Source organism: Ischnura elegans, chromosome 13 (assembly GCF_921293095.1).
Source record: "Ischnura elegans chromosome 13, ioIscEleg1.1, whole genome shotgun sequence".
NCBI lineage: Eukaryota > Metazoa > Arthropoda > Insecta > Odonata > Coenagrionidae > Ischnura > Ischnura elegans.
This window is the reverse complement of record NC_060258.1, coordinates 5,430,105-5,447,870: the sequence shown is the minus strand read 5'-3', so window position 1 is coordinate 5,447,870 and position 17,766 is coordinate 5,430,105. Positions and strand designations below refer to the sequence as shown.

The 17,766-nt window shown below is 38.8% G+C and overlaps 1 long non-coding RNA gene across 1 annotated transcript; it reads right to left on the bottom strand.

Annotated features, from left to right (window-relative positions):
- Positions 1-561: 561 nt before the first annotated feature.
- Positions 562-17,689, bottom strand: LOC124170386. Its single transcript, XR_006867449.1, has 9 exons — positions 17,617-17,689; positions 17,432-17,506; positions 15,781-15,934; positions 8,631-8,730; positions 8,421-8,548; positions 8,154-8,328; positions 7,999-8,074; positions 7,465-7,922; positions 562-1,085 (listed from the first exon to the last, which is right to left on the bottom strand). It is a non-coding gene; the product is annotated as an uncharacterized LOC124170386 (long non-coding RNA).
- Between the last annotated feature and the right edge of the window lie 77 nt (positions 17,690-17,766).

Here is a 17,766-nt window from a genome sequence, read left to right as displayed (position 1 = left end):
TTTGTGGCTATTACCAATTTCAAATTTTAATAACGAAGAAACAGTCAGCGTAATAAATAGTTTCCGTACTTGCAAACCCTTTTAGTCGCCTCTTACGACAAGCAGGGATACTGCGGATGTATTCTAAAATACCCCATCCGCAGGGAATTTTCTCTTAGACAATTACTACTACATAAATACTCACCCAATGAAAATTGATACAATTTTTTATCTCAAGGACATTTAAAAGCAACTACGGTATTCAATTGTGAAACGTCATAGCAAAGAAATACTTTAAAATGACTAATTCACAATACGCATGGTAGTTACAACTGATAGCAATAAAGATCACATGACTTGCATGAATTCTCTTCCAATGCATGGTGATGCACTTTGAATGCATTTTAGTCAGGATTATGTGCATATTGTTAAGGAATAACCATGTTACAAGGAAACATGGCATGACGCATTAAATAGTTACTTATATCTTCACCTTTACCTGTCTTCAGTCGTATCACCACTCCCTTGGTAGAAGTCGTCCTGTAAAAGAAAGTTGCTCACACAGACAAAAGTATTGTAGCGCAGTATTAATAAGGTTTATTTTGTGAAGCAGATATGAAGGTGAGATTTCTTTATTTATTACAATCAATAAACACTATCAGCAAAATAAGCCAATGGTTGTTTCATCTTGTGGGGTGGTATGTTTAAAAGAGTTCAAATTAAGATCTCTTTATTTTCTTTCACAGCCTTTTGATCCAATTCCTCTCCTATTCCACCAAACAATGAGGTAGGACAGCAGTGAAGATGAGAGATGCACACCATGGGATTCCTCTCTTGATGCTCAGTTGTATGCAGGCAGGGCAGGAATGCTTCATTATCATTACTGCCAGCCTCTGCTGCCCATGGATTGAGATGAATGCCTTCTTCCTCTGCACTTCTGGGTTAACATCCATACGTCACTTCACAGCCTCGAGTTGAGCCTTTGGAAATTTTACAGGCACACCTCTCTGCCATGTATTCGAACAGTTTGGATAGACAGAGGGAAGAGATTTCCTGTTACCCTAGTTGGCTTCTGCTCTGCCTTTCACGAATATCAGGAAATCCAGCTGAAACATCAAAGTAAATAATGCAAGACAATAATTAGGCAAACGAGCTGGATAAACTAAAAATGATTTCCTTAAATATGGCATGGCCAAAAGAGGATGGCAAAAAAATTATGATACACATTAAGCATATTAGGATATTTAATATTTTTCTAATGTAGGTATACCACAGTTCGAACAAGTTATGATCCCAGATGTAATATCACAGCTGACACAGATTTGACTACACAACCACTGACCACTTCTAGCCACTGCCTAGAGATGGCATTGATTTGTGCAGTAGGGGCCAGTCATCAAACAACTTTTTTGGTAATTCAAAGTTTGACACACGGAAAAATGTAGCCCGAGGAACCAAATGAACAGAAAAATTTTGTTCCTATAAGTTGACATCCTGCAGTGATGCCAGGGCCATTTGTGCTTAGCTTAGGACACCCGCAACACATAACCTCTTTATATTCTGCTTTGGTGATAAAATGTTCTGATTTAAATGTTTTTTTTGGCCAATTCTGCACCAGTCATGCCTGAAATTGTCAAGGTAGGTGACATAGATCCAATACCAACTGCTTTTTATACAACCACAGATTTGAAAATGCAAAGAAACGTAAAAACTTTGAAAATATGTTACAGGACATATTATCTTAATTATATCTTTATTGAAGGCAACTTACTGTGCTCGTATGGGCATGATTACACCAATATGACCCTTCCGCTTACAAAGTACATACAAACAATTATTCACTATCCTCCAATTGCAAGAAATTATTCTTCATTACAGTTTGTTTCTGAATTCAGCCTGATATTTAGCAGAAATATAATCTTCACAGCTACAGCAACAGAGGATATCATTTCCAATTTAAAAATAATGCACGTGAAATTCTGATATCTGTACATGCAGGTAATGAGCCACTTTAAATAAAACCACTTTTCCACAAACCTAATATCCAGCTCATTCTTATCATCCTGACGATATGCCACACCCCTAGACTCGTATGCGGAGCTGGAAAGCATATGTTTAAGGAAGTATTGGCTACTTCAACCATTTCGTGCTGGAACCTAATGTAGGGAAAATCTACCACTTTAAGAATCTCTTGAAAATTTTATGCACTCCCTTTTCAGAAGCTTTCTCGCACCGACAGAAGGCAGAGGTTCGCACCCATCCTAAGCTGGGACCCAACTCAGGGTACAAAGATCCCCTTCATTCCGAGTCGAATTATTTTGTCTTAAAATTAACGCTGAAGCTTTTCAATCAGCGATAGCAAGCATAACATACATATAAAATATCCGCCGCAATATCACAGCAAATAATGCCACTGAGTGTTTAAAATCAGTTTGATTTAGTGACACTAGAAGACTGCTTCTTTCCCTTGCCTGACAAGGCTCGTAATGAATCCACTACGAATTCAACGAGTGAGATAGACTAGTGGTTAAGGTGAAGACTTACCACGGCAGCAATCTTTTTTTGTAATTTATAATATTTTTCTATTCCACATCGACAGATTTCGCACTAAACGGACTTCCTTTGATGTTAATACTAGAACTTCACTTGAAACTCTCAATCCTCAATACCCTCATGCCACAAAGTGATGCATTGACTGTGACACTCCCTTTTAAGAACCCTTCTCGCACCGAAAAAAGGCAGAGGTTCGCACCCATCCTAAGGCTGGGACCCAACTCAAAGAGGACAAAGATCCCCTTCTGTCCGAGTCCACAGTCAAGTGAATGAAGTGGTCGCGTTTCATTTATTAGCATGTATTTGTTGCTCCCATTGATTTTGGAAAATATAAAATTAATTCCCTACATTTTTATGAGCAAGAAGAAATTTCAAACTTAGTCCAAACGTTCATGCTAATGGATTTAGTGTATTTATCAATTCCACATTGACTGATTTGGGACTAAACGGACTTCCTTTGATATTAATATTAGAACTTCACTTGAAACTCTCAATCCACAATACCCTCACGCCACAAAGTGACGCAGTGACTGGTCGAGCCAATGCGATCATTTTTGGTGTCAGCCGAGCACATCCTTCTCTCTCCCACCTATCACAATTTACTCCTGGTTTTGGGATAACTTTCGAGAATTATAATTAAAAAACTAGAGATGGGTCGCATAGCAAAGGGTCTAGCTGGTTAAGATGGCGAAAAGTGCCCCCCAATGTTTTGAAAAAAAATATACACTTGAAGTGCATCAAAAATTATGTTTCCCCAAAGTTACAGGCCTTAACAATGGATTATAACCCAAAAAAAAATGAAAAACGATTTTCATTTTTATTTAACTATATCTCCAGTTTTTATTTAAGTAAAATTGTTATCTTGATTTTAAAATGTAAATACAAAAACTTTCTACCACCGCGATTTTTTTCAAAATTTTCAGACTGAAAACTAAACTTTTACAAAGTTTGAAATATTCAAATTTAATTAAAAAATTTAGGAAACAGTAGACACGCTGAAATAAATATATGTTGTTACCCTTACGCCAAAGTATATTCCTAATTTTTTTTTTCAAATTTTTAAAATCGGTGGAACACCATGAAAAACACGAAAAACTGCTTTGCGCCATTTGCATCTATGTATTCCAGGAGGAAATTTGAATTGATTGTTGAGAGCAACGATTGTTGATCAGTTTGTAATATTATTGATTAACCCCTTAAATGGGGAGTGCGACCATAGTCGCACGTGCCATCACGTCGCAATGTTAGGCGGAGAAGGCATGAATATTCATTCTTTATGCATCATTGCATGTTTTTTGCTTTGTCAAAGGTTCTGTACCAATATAATTTAAGTATATTGCCATTTTTGTGCAATAGGTTTACTATTAATTTTTTTTCGAAAACGGCATCTCCGAAAATCGGTGGATCTGCTCCCCACCAGGTGAAAGATAAGGAAATTTCTGCCCCCAACCAAGGGGTTAAGGCTACAGATTAGCATAAACAATTCCCATTACATTTAGATTAGTCATAATTACTGGTTATAACCATACTGCTAAGCTTTAATTTCGTCTTCAAGCTTCGAGAATTACGATGACTTCATCCCTCCTGGCTTTAATATGCAACTTTGGAAATCAGCCAAAATCCTGGCCTGGGTAAATCAGCAAAATAAAATCAAGGCCTATAATCAGTATATGGGGGGAGTGGATTGAGCTGATGAAAATATTGACAAGTAACAAGCATCAATCCGTGGAAAGAAATGATACTCTTCCTTCCGTTAGCCTTCCGTTATTTTACTGCTGGCTTTACAAAATGCTTGACAATTGCATAAAATAAAAGATTTGAAGCCAATGGACCTTCTTAAATGCCGTCACCGTGTGGTCTGTCATTATATAGAGACATATGGTAATACTGCTGAGCCTGGTGGGAAAGGGAGTCCATCTATGAATCGTAAACTTGACTCAAATCATAGGATTGGAAAGCAAGGAAAGCAAATTCGCTGTGTCCAATGTCACAAAAATAACACTTTTTAATGTAAAAATATGCAATATATAATTGCATGTCAAGTGTTCACTTGGATATCTCCCTTAATAGTACGCTACCTTGGTTTGACAAGGTTCTAACTGACCATCAGCTGGTTTTGAGAAAAACCAAAATTTAAAACTGCTCTATTTCTATTATTACTAGGTATTTATTTTTGATTTTTGGCACATACACTAGTGATCTACTAGATACACTAGTAATTATTACTTTAAGAAAATATGTTATGTATTTTATTTTTATACATGTTTATATGAGTAATAAAATAAGTAAAATGCAGTTAGAACCTTGTCACACCAAATATTAGTTTTTTCTCCTTCCAGTTGGAACTTTTTCACTGTTCAAAATCTGTTATTATTTTACATAGAGGAATAAAAACCGGTGCAACACATAGAGAAACATAAACTTAGTTATCTTGAGTGAAAACACCAAATTTTGCAAAAATGTTAGTTAGAACCTTGTCAAACCAAGGTAGCGAGTTAGTTAATAACTGTCTGAAACTAATGTTTTGCCAGTTACCATTGAGTTCCTTATAGTATTGGATTTGCCTAATGCTCCATTTTTGGAACACCTCGTAATTAATAATTGGCAAGAGATACATTGTTTTTTTTTTTCTTTCGGATATTGTTTTCATACATTAATATTTATTCACGACCATGGTTTCAATGTTAGAGGTCATCATCGGGTGAACTCTACAGAGGTCCATCACATCCCTTTATAGCAGTTGTTGAACGGATTGGTCGACAGAGAAGAGGGAGGGGAAAAACTAGGTCATTTGGTATGAAAGAAGTTAGGGGGAGGAGGCTCCCTTACGGAGGGCATGGCAGGTGGAGGGGGGATGGTTCAGGTGAGAGAGAGGCCGAAGAGTTCGTCATGTCATTAGCCCAGGAATTTTGGAGTGGGAGGCTTAAAAGAGGGGAGTGGAAGTCATACAAAAATTCGTTTACAATGTCGTCATTGGGACATACGTCTAACGATGAAACCATGGTACGTAAATAAATATTTATGTGAAAGCACAAAGTTCTTCTTTCTTAATTTAATTATGAATCACTTTCAGCAAGCTACGTCTCATATAATTACCGTATAAGCTTGTGTAAGAGGCGCACCCCTATTTTGAGGATCGAAGCTATAAAGAAAAAAAATTTTGCGACTTTTTTTATCCTATCGTGCGGTGTTGCAGACGTATGCCTGGAATTTCGACAGTTATCGAAATGTCCTCTTTCAGTACTATTTGAAGAGGAAATTTTGATAACTGCGGCGGCATAAGAGGGAGTAGAAAGAGTTCCGATCCTCTCTTTGCATACGCCATCGCTCCACGTTGCTTGTCCTACTCACGAACTATTTTGTTTAAAAGCTCTCGCAGGAGTATTACAATAGAATTGCAACCGCAGAAAATGTTAAGGCAAAACACGACAGGCACATAGCATGAGCTTTCCCAAGAGATTGAACAACAATCGGGGCAATCTCAGCGCCGCAGGATAATAACCACGTCGTAGATTTAAGGCCCCTTGCACACGCACCGATTTTGGACGGCCGGTTAAATATCGGCCGTCCACATTCCAATAGTGAACAATGGGAGAGCATTAGAGCTTGCACACGTACCGACCATACGCCGGCACCGGCAAAATGCCGGTTAGCTGCCGGCTACTGTCACTGTGGATCGCCGAAGCGGGCTCAAAAACTTAGCAACGTATCGTTTGACCGTAAAAATCCGGCGTGTGAGCAAGCATCATTGCTGGTAAAATATCGGCCAATATTTTACCGTCCAAAATCAGTGTGTGTACCTAACGGAACTACACTCGGCTCTCCATCAGCTAATGCCTCTGCCGTTTTTTTCCTTTCCGAGACTCCACAGGAAAATATCAAGTTACAGGGGAACAATGGAAACTTGTTTCATCCCTACCCCGTTCCACCAACTGACCTTTTTCGGTATACCAGGTTCAATTCCCAGAGTTTCTGGAGGTCAAATGCTACGTGAGTCACCTTCTGAGCTTGAACATATCTCGATATCTTTCAGCAAGTGTATGACACGCACGAGGTTCAAAAATAGAAAGAGATCTAACGCGATGCATATCTGACAGAATTTAAGTTTTTAAGCTCTAATTGTTTGACACAAAGATTTATAGCTAAAATAAGGCTACTTATATTCAACATAGTCCAAACAGCACAATTTCGGAAGAAACAAGCGTAGCATAAGCGCATTCAAACAAGAAGAGACGGACTGGAAACTCAGGCAACGCAAACTGCGTATATCACATTGCTGCGTCTTCGCCCCTTCGCTTTACGTTCTAACGTTCTTCCCTTGCACCTTCGCTCGTAGCTTTAAATACGGAGGGGAGGGAGCCCTCTTCCCCCGACCTCTCCTTCAGCGCTCTTCACTTATAAGCATTTCCGATTTCTTCTATCCACCATTAAGTCCAACAATGAGCACACTCGTTCGAATTTTTTCAACCGCAGGTTTTGACACCAATATTACTATATGCAGTATAAATGCCGCGGGATGCCCACTTGTGGCAATAAATTTAACGCGCCCTCCGGAGCGAATCACCCTGCGCGATCTTTTCAATGTTCACCTCTGGGGTACCGACGTGACGGCGCGATGCTTGCAAGAAATTCAAACAGGAGCATTTTAAAAATACGTCACTAAGGGAGAAACTCCCCTGCCTGCCGCTTGATTTTGACCCAGGGTTTCAGATGACTGACTCACGCTGAAAACCAAGGCCACTCAGTTCCCCTTGAACTTGCAACCGGTGAAGGGGAGGGGGGGAAGATAAGAAGTTTGTGTAAGAGGCGCACCCCCATTTTCGGCTGCAATATCTGGGAAAAAGGTGTGCCTCTTACACGCGCTTATACGGTATGTAAAAATTTAGGTTAAAATTTTTCAAACCTTCGGCATACATGGGATAGAACACTCACCTCTCGAAAAAGCTGCCATCCACCCCACTGTGCTGGAGAAGGAAAGGTGTGGCAAAAGTCCCCCCCTGGAAGGGAAGTCAGTAATGAGAGAAACAGTTAACGTCTGGCAGCATGCTTGAGTGCAAATACTCTGTAATATCTTCCATCTGTAGTACCGGTGTAGCCACCGTCCCAGTGCCAGTACATGCCTCCTGTATATTACATTACTCCACATAGCTGGCGCTGGAGGTATATTAAGAAAGAGAACAGCGAAGGTAAAGACAATATTTTTCAACTGGCACATAGGCCTACTTGTAACCGACAAACACAAAGACACACACAGCCATTCACGCATCACATTCACACGTGCAAGCACTCCCTACCATACACTCCTCTCCAAGCATTCCATCACCACCTCCATCCCCCTCTGATTAAGGTGGACACCGTCGGGACGGCGACGATTACCTTGACCCATATACCTGTACGGAAGAAGGAAAGGAAATGAAAACAACCTTCATTGGGCATTGGAAAAGCATATGAGAATGAAATACTAACCTCTCAAAAAATGTGTCGTCTACCCCACCGTGATCGAGAAGAAAAGGAGTTGTGATATCCACGACCCGGATCCCCCCTGTAAAGGAAGTCAGTTATGAGAGAAACGGTTAACGTCAGCCAGCATACGTGAGTGCGAATACTGTGTAATATCTTACATCTGTAATACCGGTGTAGCCACCGTCCCAGCGCCAGTACGTGCCTCCTGTATATTACGTTACTCCACATAGCTGGAGCTGGAGGTATTGTGAGAAAGGTTACTCCAGGGGCCAACACCCGCAGCTTCATTATTAATCGATGTATATCGGCCCTCAACGTTCGATATACGCAATCCTGGATGAAAGGGGAGAAATAATACGTTATTCTCCACGAGAGAGGAGTCCACTGACACTCTTTCACCGAAAAGTTGAAATAGGAACACTTACATTCCGGAGGTCGTTCGACCCGATAAGGACAATCACAGGCCTCGCAAAATATCCATGGTCATCCACAAGTCTCCTCAATTGGATGACTTTCTGCCCCGATACACATAAGCCGATGCGGGCAGGGCGAACTGTTGTAAGAAATCACAGGGGATGAATGTGAGGAGATGTTAATGGAGAAGGTATTTCATCATAGTACAAGTATGTACTTACCTCCCTCCAACCACCACCCTATATGCGCACCCAAGTGCACTACGTGTGAGTCGCCCAAAAGCTGATCACCGAACAGAACGGGCCCTTCCTTGGTCCGTTGCTGAAATTATAATAATAATAATAATTATTATTATTATTTATTCGACGTTTAACACAATACAATGCAATAGTCTTCGTCAAAGTCAATGAAATACTAGAGCTAAATAATACAATTACGAGTACTGCATTCAAGAAATTCATTCATAGAGTAGAAAGCTTGTCTACATATCCATAGGTGGAGACAACGCTTAAACTCTGGTAATGAACAGTCTCTGGCCTCTCAGGGTAGGTGGTCAAAAAGGCACAGCTTTACATGGTCAAAAGACTTGCTTGTTGTTGACAGCCTACATTGAGGCTGAATGAGATTATTTTTTAGCCTAGTGTGTCATGATGGTGAACGTCACAACCAGTTTTATGGCTGTGCAGGTTCATTTTTACATTTATAAGACATTTATATACAGTAGACTCTCGTGTTGTCCAGTTGACCCGAGAGTTGTCCAGTAACAGACAATGGTCTGGGTAGGGGATAAAGGGGCTAGGTAAGAAAGGGAAACGCTTACAAAGTGTTCCATGAAGAAAAGAACCGGAAGGGACGACGACCGTGAAGGACCTAGAGGAATAATTACTTGTTCTTGTGATTTGAAGAATGGGCTTATTTTGGTGGATCAGGCTTATTTCAGTGCTCGTTTATGCATTTGACAACGTTGTATGACTAGGCGAGGGTGTGGGGTGCGTTTGGGGGACAGCGATTGGCTCTAAACCGTGCTGGCACAGGATTATCCGCCCCTCCTATTGTGCCGTAATCGGACAACTCTCACCAGCCGGACTGCATGTAAATTATCGGGAAGTACGGTTATCCTGCGGGATGCAACACTGCATTACACGTATGCGCTAACTCACGATTGTGGCGAACTAATCTAGCGGGGCCTGCGATGCATCCGGAGACGAAAAAATAGCTCCCCGCGGTAATGAAGAACGGGCGAAACGCTGAACAGTTCCAAAATTCACACCAGATTCAATGATACCTTATTTAGATTGTGATCACAGTGAGAGTTTCCCAGCGCCACACCGCATAGTATAGGCCAAATCGAAAGGTGCCGAATTTGAAATTTGAAAGTTTTGAATTCTCGTATCTCTGAAAAATCGTACATCGAATGTGTACAAGGAAGAGGATTGACTGTACATCCAATTTACTAACTATGAGTGGGCCACCACGACTTCACAGGAATGAAGGCTGTTATATGATATAGCGCGTAAACTGAATAAAGAACCATAATTGACGCTCTTTGGCACAGTACACGAGAATAACTTAAACGTGGCACGATTATTAAAAATTAAGTGCAGTGAATATCCACCTAAATGCCGTGACTTGTGCGTGTAACTTCATAATAAAGTTCATATTGTAACCGCCGGGACCGGGACTTAGGTTCGTAATTTCGTAAAAACGAAAATTTCGTAATAACGTTTCTTATACTATAGCTTGGATAGGCCTTTTCGACGGGACCAACGATTTGCTTCGTAATAACGAGAACTTCGTAACAACGTTGTTCGTATTAACGAGAGTCTACTGTATATATTGACCATACAATGTCATTATGCCTTGGAGAGCAGCAGGGTTTGCGAAAGTTCACATAATGCTATCCACTGCATTGTTTGTGTTGTCGAGACGCGAATGACATTTGCATGCAACCTAGCCCCCCCACTATCCTCCACCGCTTCCCCCACTTCTGAAAATAGAAAATAAAAAAGAGGAAAGCTTAAGCTAAATAAAAAAGAGAAAGAGGTAATCCAAAAAGCGTTTTACGTATCTCATGGAGAAGCAAAAAAAGGGACACATACGGAGAAAAGAAATTGCAAAGTTTGCGTTGCGTTCTCGCGGCAATGGTAAGGAATGGGTTAGCTGCTGCAGTGGTACAGTTACAATCGGTGGGAAACATCGGTACAAAACATGGGAAAACAGTATTGGAATTGACATTTTTGCAAAAACGTCACTCATGCTGACAAATTATACCACCGTAGGCTGTTAGATAAAATAATGAAATCACCCTACGAGCCACATCTACACTCTTTGGCCAGGTGTGAACAATCATGAATATGCAGCATGCAGTTGGATTCCCACTTGCTCACCACATGATTGAAAAAACGTCATGCATGCTAACGAGTTATACTGCCACACACTGTTTGAAATGGTGATATTTTGATGCTATCCCTTCATTTTAGAATGATTCCACCAGCTACTATTTAAACAATTTTAAGAAAACCAACAATATATATGTCATTGTGATTGATGGTTACTTGTGTATCCATCCAATACTTCCATTGTTGTTGCCAATTGTAGTGAACATTTTTCTTCTTATATTTATAGAAATGGAAAAAATTGCGCAGCCGTAAGGAGATAATGTGAAGTGGTTCAGTTTGGGACGTTAGCAAATAATGAGATGGGAAATCCTATTGGGTTGGGGTTCCAACACGGGAAGTGAGTGGCTACTGTTAAATAAACCAAATGAAGAGGGGCCCTGGGATTTGGGAATGGAGTAAAGGAGGAAATGCCACTGGTTAGAGAAGGCTTAGTACTTGGTTATTGAGATGTCAATGACGCACAGTGGTCCCAAATCGAAGGAAGCTGGAAAAAAAATTACAATGTCGTAATTTCAAAAATGAAATTTGGTAGCAGATTTGAATCACTTGAAACCCGTTTCGGCATTATTTTTATGCATCCTTTTGTTACAAAAATATTTGAGCTATTATTCAAACAATTTTAAGAAAAAAACAATAGTATAGCGGTCATTGCGAGGCATTTAGAACAATCAGGGGCTTCTCTAAAACAAAATGGTGGAGACATAAAAAATTCCCTAATTTTAATATTAAAAGTGCTGCAGGTTAGCTGCTTATTATATTCATACAAGTACAATCAATGACTTAGGAACTACTTCGGGGCATAACCCAGAAAATGGCCACTTTAGCAAAGTTAACAAAATCCTTATCTTTATCGCAGAAACATGTTTCAAAGACGAAAAAGATTGCTCTAAAAGCAGGAGTGCAATGAAAACAATCATTTCTTGATGATGGGATGGACTGATTGATTTTCAAATTGCTGTCAGAGTGGTCAATTTTGGGGAAGGAAGCCCCCGGCTTGGAGGGTTGAAGATAAGGCCCAGCAAGGGTGAGCTCGTCGAGGAAAGGGTCCCGGATTAGCAACCTTTCGGATTGCTTGGGCGAATGCACATGGTAGGGAGGAAGAAAAAGTACGTTCACCGCAGTCTGCCGTGCCAACATACTAGATACGTTCATAGCAGTGAAAGGGTTTGAAGATAATGAAACATACAAGTAATTGATTTTTTTGCGCACCACTAATTTCCGCTGATAGCTTTGGATTTGAGAAGAAACGTCTCGCTAGTATTTCCACCATTTGTGGTACCGCTACCTGCTTTTGGAATGTCTATTATAAGACCCATTCTTGTCCTGAAAGCCTTGCCTTTTTTACCAATTCCTTGCGAAAAAGGTTTGAAATTAAGAAACTCGATTTAAAGAAGTGCCAATTTTCCAGTCCCACTGACTTCATACACATTTCGTTAAAAAGTGACACTTTCATATGCATAAATCAACAACACTTTTAGGATGAAATATCAACAAAATTTTAAGTACCGTAGACCATAACATGAAGGTGTAGATTAAGACACTAATCTCAAACAGACCTCCCTCTAAGTGTAGATTTGTAGCGAAGTTTGACAAAATATCCGATTTATTGCCTATGAAAAAAAGCCCTCGTAAAGTAATAAAATATGACACTCTCAGTTCTTTGTTGTGAGCCAAAATTACAGTGACTTATTTTTTTGTTCATAACTTAGAATAACTGAAAACGTACATGCTGCATTTATTGAAAATCAACGCCAAGAAGAAGGGTTGAAGATAATGAAACACAAACACACAAGTATTTGATTTTTTTATGCACCACTAATTTCCGCCGATAGCTTTGGATTTGAGAAGAAACGTCTTGCTCGTATTTCCACCATTTGTGGTACCGCTACCCGCTCTTGGAATGTCTATTATAAGACCCAATCTTGTCCTGAAATTCTGCTGCAATTCTTTGCGAAAAAGGTTTGAAATTATGAAATTCGACTTAAAGTGCCAATTTTCCAGTCCCACTAACTTCATACACATTTCGTTAAAAAGTGACACTTTCATATGCAAAAATCAACAACACTTTTAGGATGAAATATTAACAAAATTTTAAGTACCGTAGACCATAACATGAAGGTGTAGAGTAAGAAATTTTTGGGCATGGTTTTATGATATAATCACTGAAAACCGCCGATCTGCTGGTTTTATTGTGGAAAAATACCACTTTTTCAACACCTAATTATGAAGGAAGACACCACATGGTGGTCTGATAACACACGCCAACAAAAAAGTTTTTTTTTGGAGCCGGGAGTTTTTGAGCTGGTATTTACAATATGCGTGGTGTTGAATCCAAATATGTTGTCTGTTTTTATGTAACAGCTTTACCTTTTTAGATACCGCAAATTTTATGATTAGAGTCTTTTAAATATTTGATATTTTTCAGAAATTTTTTTCAAATTCAAATGAATTTATAAAAATAACTAATTCATAGCCACTATGCAGTATTTACTTTGAAAATCACCTTTTTACCTTTGAGAAGGGGTTGGGGAGGATTATCGTGTTAGAAGAAGGGGAGACAGGCGTAGGTACAAGTGGAGACAGTGGGAAAAGATCCAACTAAGGGATATGGAAATCCGCGGTGGAAAAGGACCAAAGTCATAACTGTGGAATAACGACACGTGGGAAGAATCACAGAAAAGTGGAGCAGAGTAAATAAGGGGGATGTGGTAAAAAGATAGCGTGTCCTTGAAAATGGAGAGGCGGGAGTAAGTAGGTAAGGGGATTCCCGAAAGCAAATGGTCAAATTCTCAAAGGTTTTTAAGCCACCTCTAAAAATGAGCTCAAATCGAAGAAGCTGTGTAAATCACTGTGATGTGTTTTGTTACATTTGTGGGGAATATACTTTAAAAGAAAATAGGAAAAACATTACAGACTTCATGAAACGCACATGCTTGGGATATTTCGGTGTTCAGCTTGGTGACCAAGCTAAAAAGTGAGCACCGTACGTTTTTTGTAAAACATGTACAGAACATCAGCGGTAGTGGACTACAGGAAAAAGGAAAATTTTAAAGTTTGGTGTGACAATGGTTTGGAGAGAACCTACAAACCATATTGACAACTGTTATTTTTGCATGGTAAATGTTTCGGGAATTAGTCAAAGAAATCGCCATAATTGGAAATATCCATATGTACCTTCAGCTAGATGCCCAGTACCCTATTCAGAAGAAATCCCGATCCTAATATTTCAGGCATTACCAGATTCGTGTGAGGATGAATATGAGCTATGTGAACACATTCTTGATGTTATTAACAATAGTGGTAGTGACTGCGAGGCAGTATCAACAAATCCTCAACTATTTAATCATGATGAACTAAGCAACCTTGTTAGAGAATTGAACTTATCGAAGAAAGCATCTGAACTACCAGCTTCAAGGATTCATGAAAATAATTTGATGGAACAAGGTGCAAAAATTAATTTTTATCGCACAAGGGAAAAGGATTTGCTACTCTTCTTTACTCAAGAAGACAATCTTACTTTAGACGTTAGAGGTCTTCTGAAAGGAATTGAACTACCGCATCATGAAGCTAGTGATTGGCGTTTGTTCATTGATACCTCCAAGCGCACCTTAAAATGTGTTCTTCACAATGTCAACAAGTTTGGCTTAATACCAATCGCTCATTCAACTGAAATGGAAGAAGAATATGATACAATAGCTTTTTTCTTATAGAAGATAAAAATACCAGGGATATCGCTAGGTAGTTTGTGTAGATTTAAAAATGGTGAACTTTCTTCTTGGGCAGCAGTTTAGCAACACAAAAATCCTTATTTCTTTTGCCTCTGTGTTAGCAAGGACAGACAAACCACTGGATTAAGGAGGAGTGGTCAAAGAGAGAAAATTTAATTGCTGGGTAAAAACATTATTGCTGAGTCTCGGGAGAACGGGAGAAAATCACCTTACCGCCCCTTCATGTTAAACTAGGCCTAATGAAGCAATTTATAAAGGCTCTTGACAAGGATGGACCATGCTTCGGCTACATAAGAATAAAAATGCCACAGATAGGTATAGAAAAACTTAAAGCTGGAATTTTTGACGGGCCACAAGTCAAACAACTAACAAAGGATCCTGCTTTTGTCAAGTCAAAGAATGAGATTGAAAAAAACAATTGGCTTTCATTTGTTGAGGTAATAAAAATTTTTCTGGTTTTCTGGTAAAAAAAACAAACTGAATCACAAACTGAAACGGTAGAATTATCTCAAGCTGGTAAACAATATGCTCTCTAACTTTAAATCACTAGGATGTAACATGAGCATAAACGTTCACTACCTATACAGGCGCTTTGACTGTTTGCCTGAAAATTTAGGCGACCAATAGAAAAACATGGTGAAAGATTTCACTAGGAAATCAAAACAATGGAAGATCGCTACCAAGGAAGATGGGGTAACCATATGATGACAGATTACTTCTGGTGCTTAAAACAAGTGTTTCAACAAAGTGCACGCAAGAAAATCACGCAAAAGAAGCATCCGAAGTGTTGAGTGACATTTTTACATCTTTTCTTTTAAATTGTGTAATTTCATTAAAAATGTTACTATTTATATTCAATTGTATTTTAAAACTATTGTAATTGTAGGTGATTTAACATTCCTATACATAAATCAAGTCTTTATGTTTAGTGGGTTTTATCATTTATGTAATTATCCCAAATCGTCATATTGAACATTTTTTTGCATAAGTAACAACATATCTGTATCTTGAAAACTAGAGCTGACAGGAAAAAACTAACATCATATTTGGATTCAGCACCCTAATTACACTTGAAATCAGCTTTAAAAGCTCCGGCACCAAAACCACTGTTGACCTGTGTAATTTTTACAGAGCAATTAATAACCTTTTAATGTAAGGATTCAAAACTCCCAAGTTCATCCCATGGCTGGTAGTGGCTAAACAATATATTTTATCGCTCCATGTGAAATGACAGACAAACTTACCCATATTTCAGGTCCGGCTGCAGACACATGAAGCTACACCTCTGACGGTCTCCATCCTATCAGGCTGACCAGGATCCTTCAAAGCTGTCTATTTCAACATCTCCTATCTGACACAACACCTCTGCTTTTCCTTGTGACCACACAGCTCGGAGCACTAGATAAGAAATGAATAATATTAGAACCAACTGAACTTATAAGAGTAGAAGGCCCTACTTCCTTGAACTAAGGGCTTGAGTATGCACCAAGCCATGGAAGAAAACTCAACATGTTATACAAATTATGCCAACAAACTTACTTTGCATTTCTTTAAAAACAAAAGTAAACAAGCAACACAAATTTAAATTCCAGTTGCAACAGTCAAGTAGCTGCAATTCTAGAAAAAAACATGGCAGTCGTGGGACTGCCGTTGGACGTGAAAACTTTTTATTTGAAAACTTTATGACATTGACTGACATTAAAAAAGTACAAGAAGCCTATGCAACAAACTGGATTACAAATATAAACTCGGAAAAGCCATGTTACTAACAGCAATTCAAGAAAATATTTTTTATAACTACTGCTATGAACAAAATTGACAAAGTTTTGTCAACACTAAACGTAGCAATGCTTTCTGCTTCAGAATATATTTTCATACATGACAAATGAGCAAACTTAAAACTCTTTAATCCCCTCCCCTACATTAACAGTGAGGCGGTGACGATTTTGAGGTGATGGTCACACAAGTTCAGTTTATTCTACCAATCTGAAAAAAGTGCGCCAGTTCAAAATAAGAAGTTTTCACTTCAAAACTGTTCTGCAAGTGTTTCCTTTTCTATATTTCTTCAATATATAGTCGTAAACACTCATCGAATTTTATGGCACAACATTCAAATAAGCTACTCAAATTGAACGTATAAAAAAATCGAGTCACAAGTCCACGCCTTTTACCCACCTACAAAAGAATTACATTGCAAATATTTACACATGTAAAATTGTTGTGTTGTAAACATCCAGTATCCACTTTTACTGGATTTTTTTTCGAGCATTTACTTACCACCTAAACTGAGAAAAGTATGATAAATTGGATCATATACCAATACTTAAAGAGCTCCATGAGAGTGGTTTTATTTTTCGCTTCAATTCATGCTAATTGAATGATAAATAGTGGTGAATGATAAAATGAATGGTAAATAACGGTTCAAGAAAGTTAAAAAAGTGTCACCATTGGCAACAAGTTTGATGGACTCACAGAGGTCTTCAACTGAGCCTCCAAATCCAGGATAATCACCTCTGGTGTCTCCCCCAATTTCACTATATCCGAATACTACTACAATTCACTATATTCACTAAAATATGAAACAAGCATAACGAGAGACATTATCAACATATGTATGCACGAAGATAAAACAAAGAAGCGGTGTAAAACCTGGGAACATAATAAAAAATTTCTTTCCTAATCTGCTATTCACCGAAGTTATGAATTCACCCGTGGCAGTTGCGATTTTGGGCCCTGTCTAGCGCAGATGTCTCAGCATCCTAAAATTGTAAATAATAAATTGCCGGGGATAAATTGTTTCCGAGTAAGGTAAATTTAGAATTTGGTTGAATAGCATGGACTAAAATAAGTATCCCTCTAGTCTTATTATCAAGTAGGAATAAATGGTTGACTCACATAAATAGGGCATAGCCTGTCCACCTCCCCGTTCAAAACAACTGGTGCTTCCTCCAAATGAACGGAATCCGTTTCCTTAGACATGAAATAAACAAAAAGGAGAAACTTTACACTAATGATTTTACAAATGAAGAAGTGGGATAAGTAACAAAATGAAAATTTTGTTATCTAAATCTGCTATTCACCTAGGTTCTGTATTCACCTGCGACAGTTTTGACTGTGGAGACCCGTCTTCCACAGATGTATCAGCATCCTAAAATTGGGAAAACTTAATTAACGGGAATGAACCATGTTTCCGCATAAGGAAAAGGTAGAATTTGGGTAATTAGCACGGA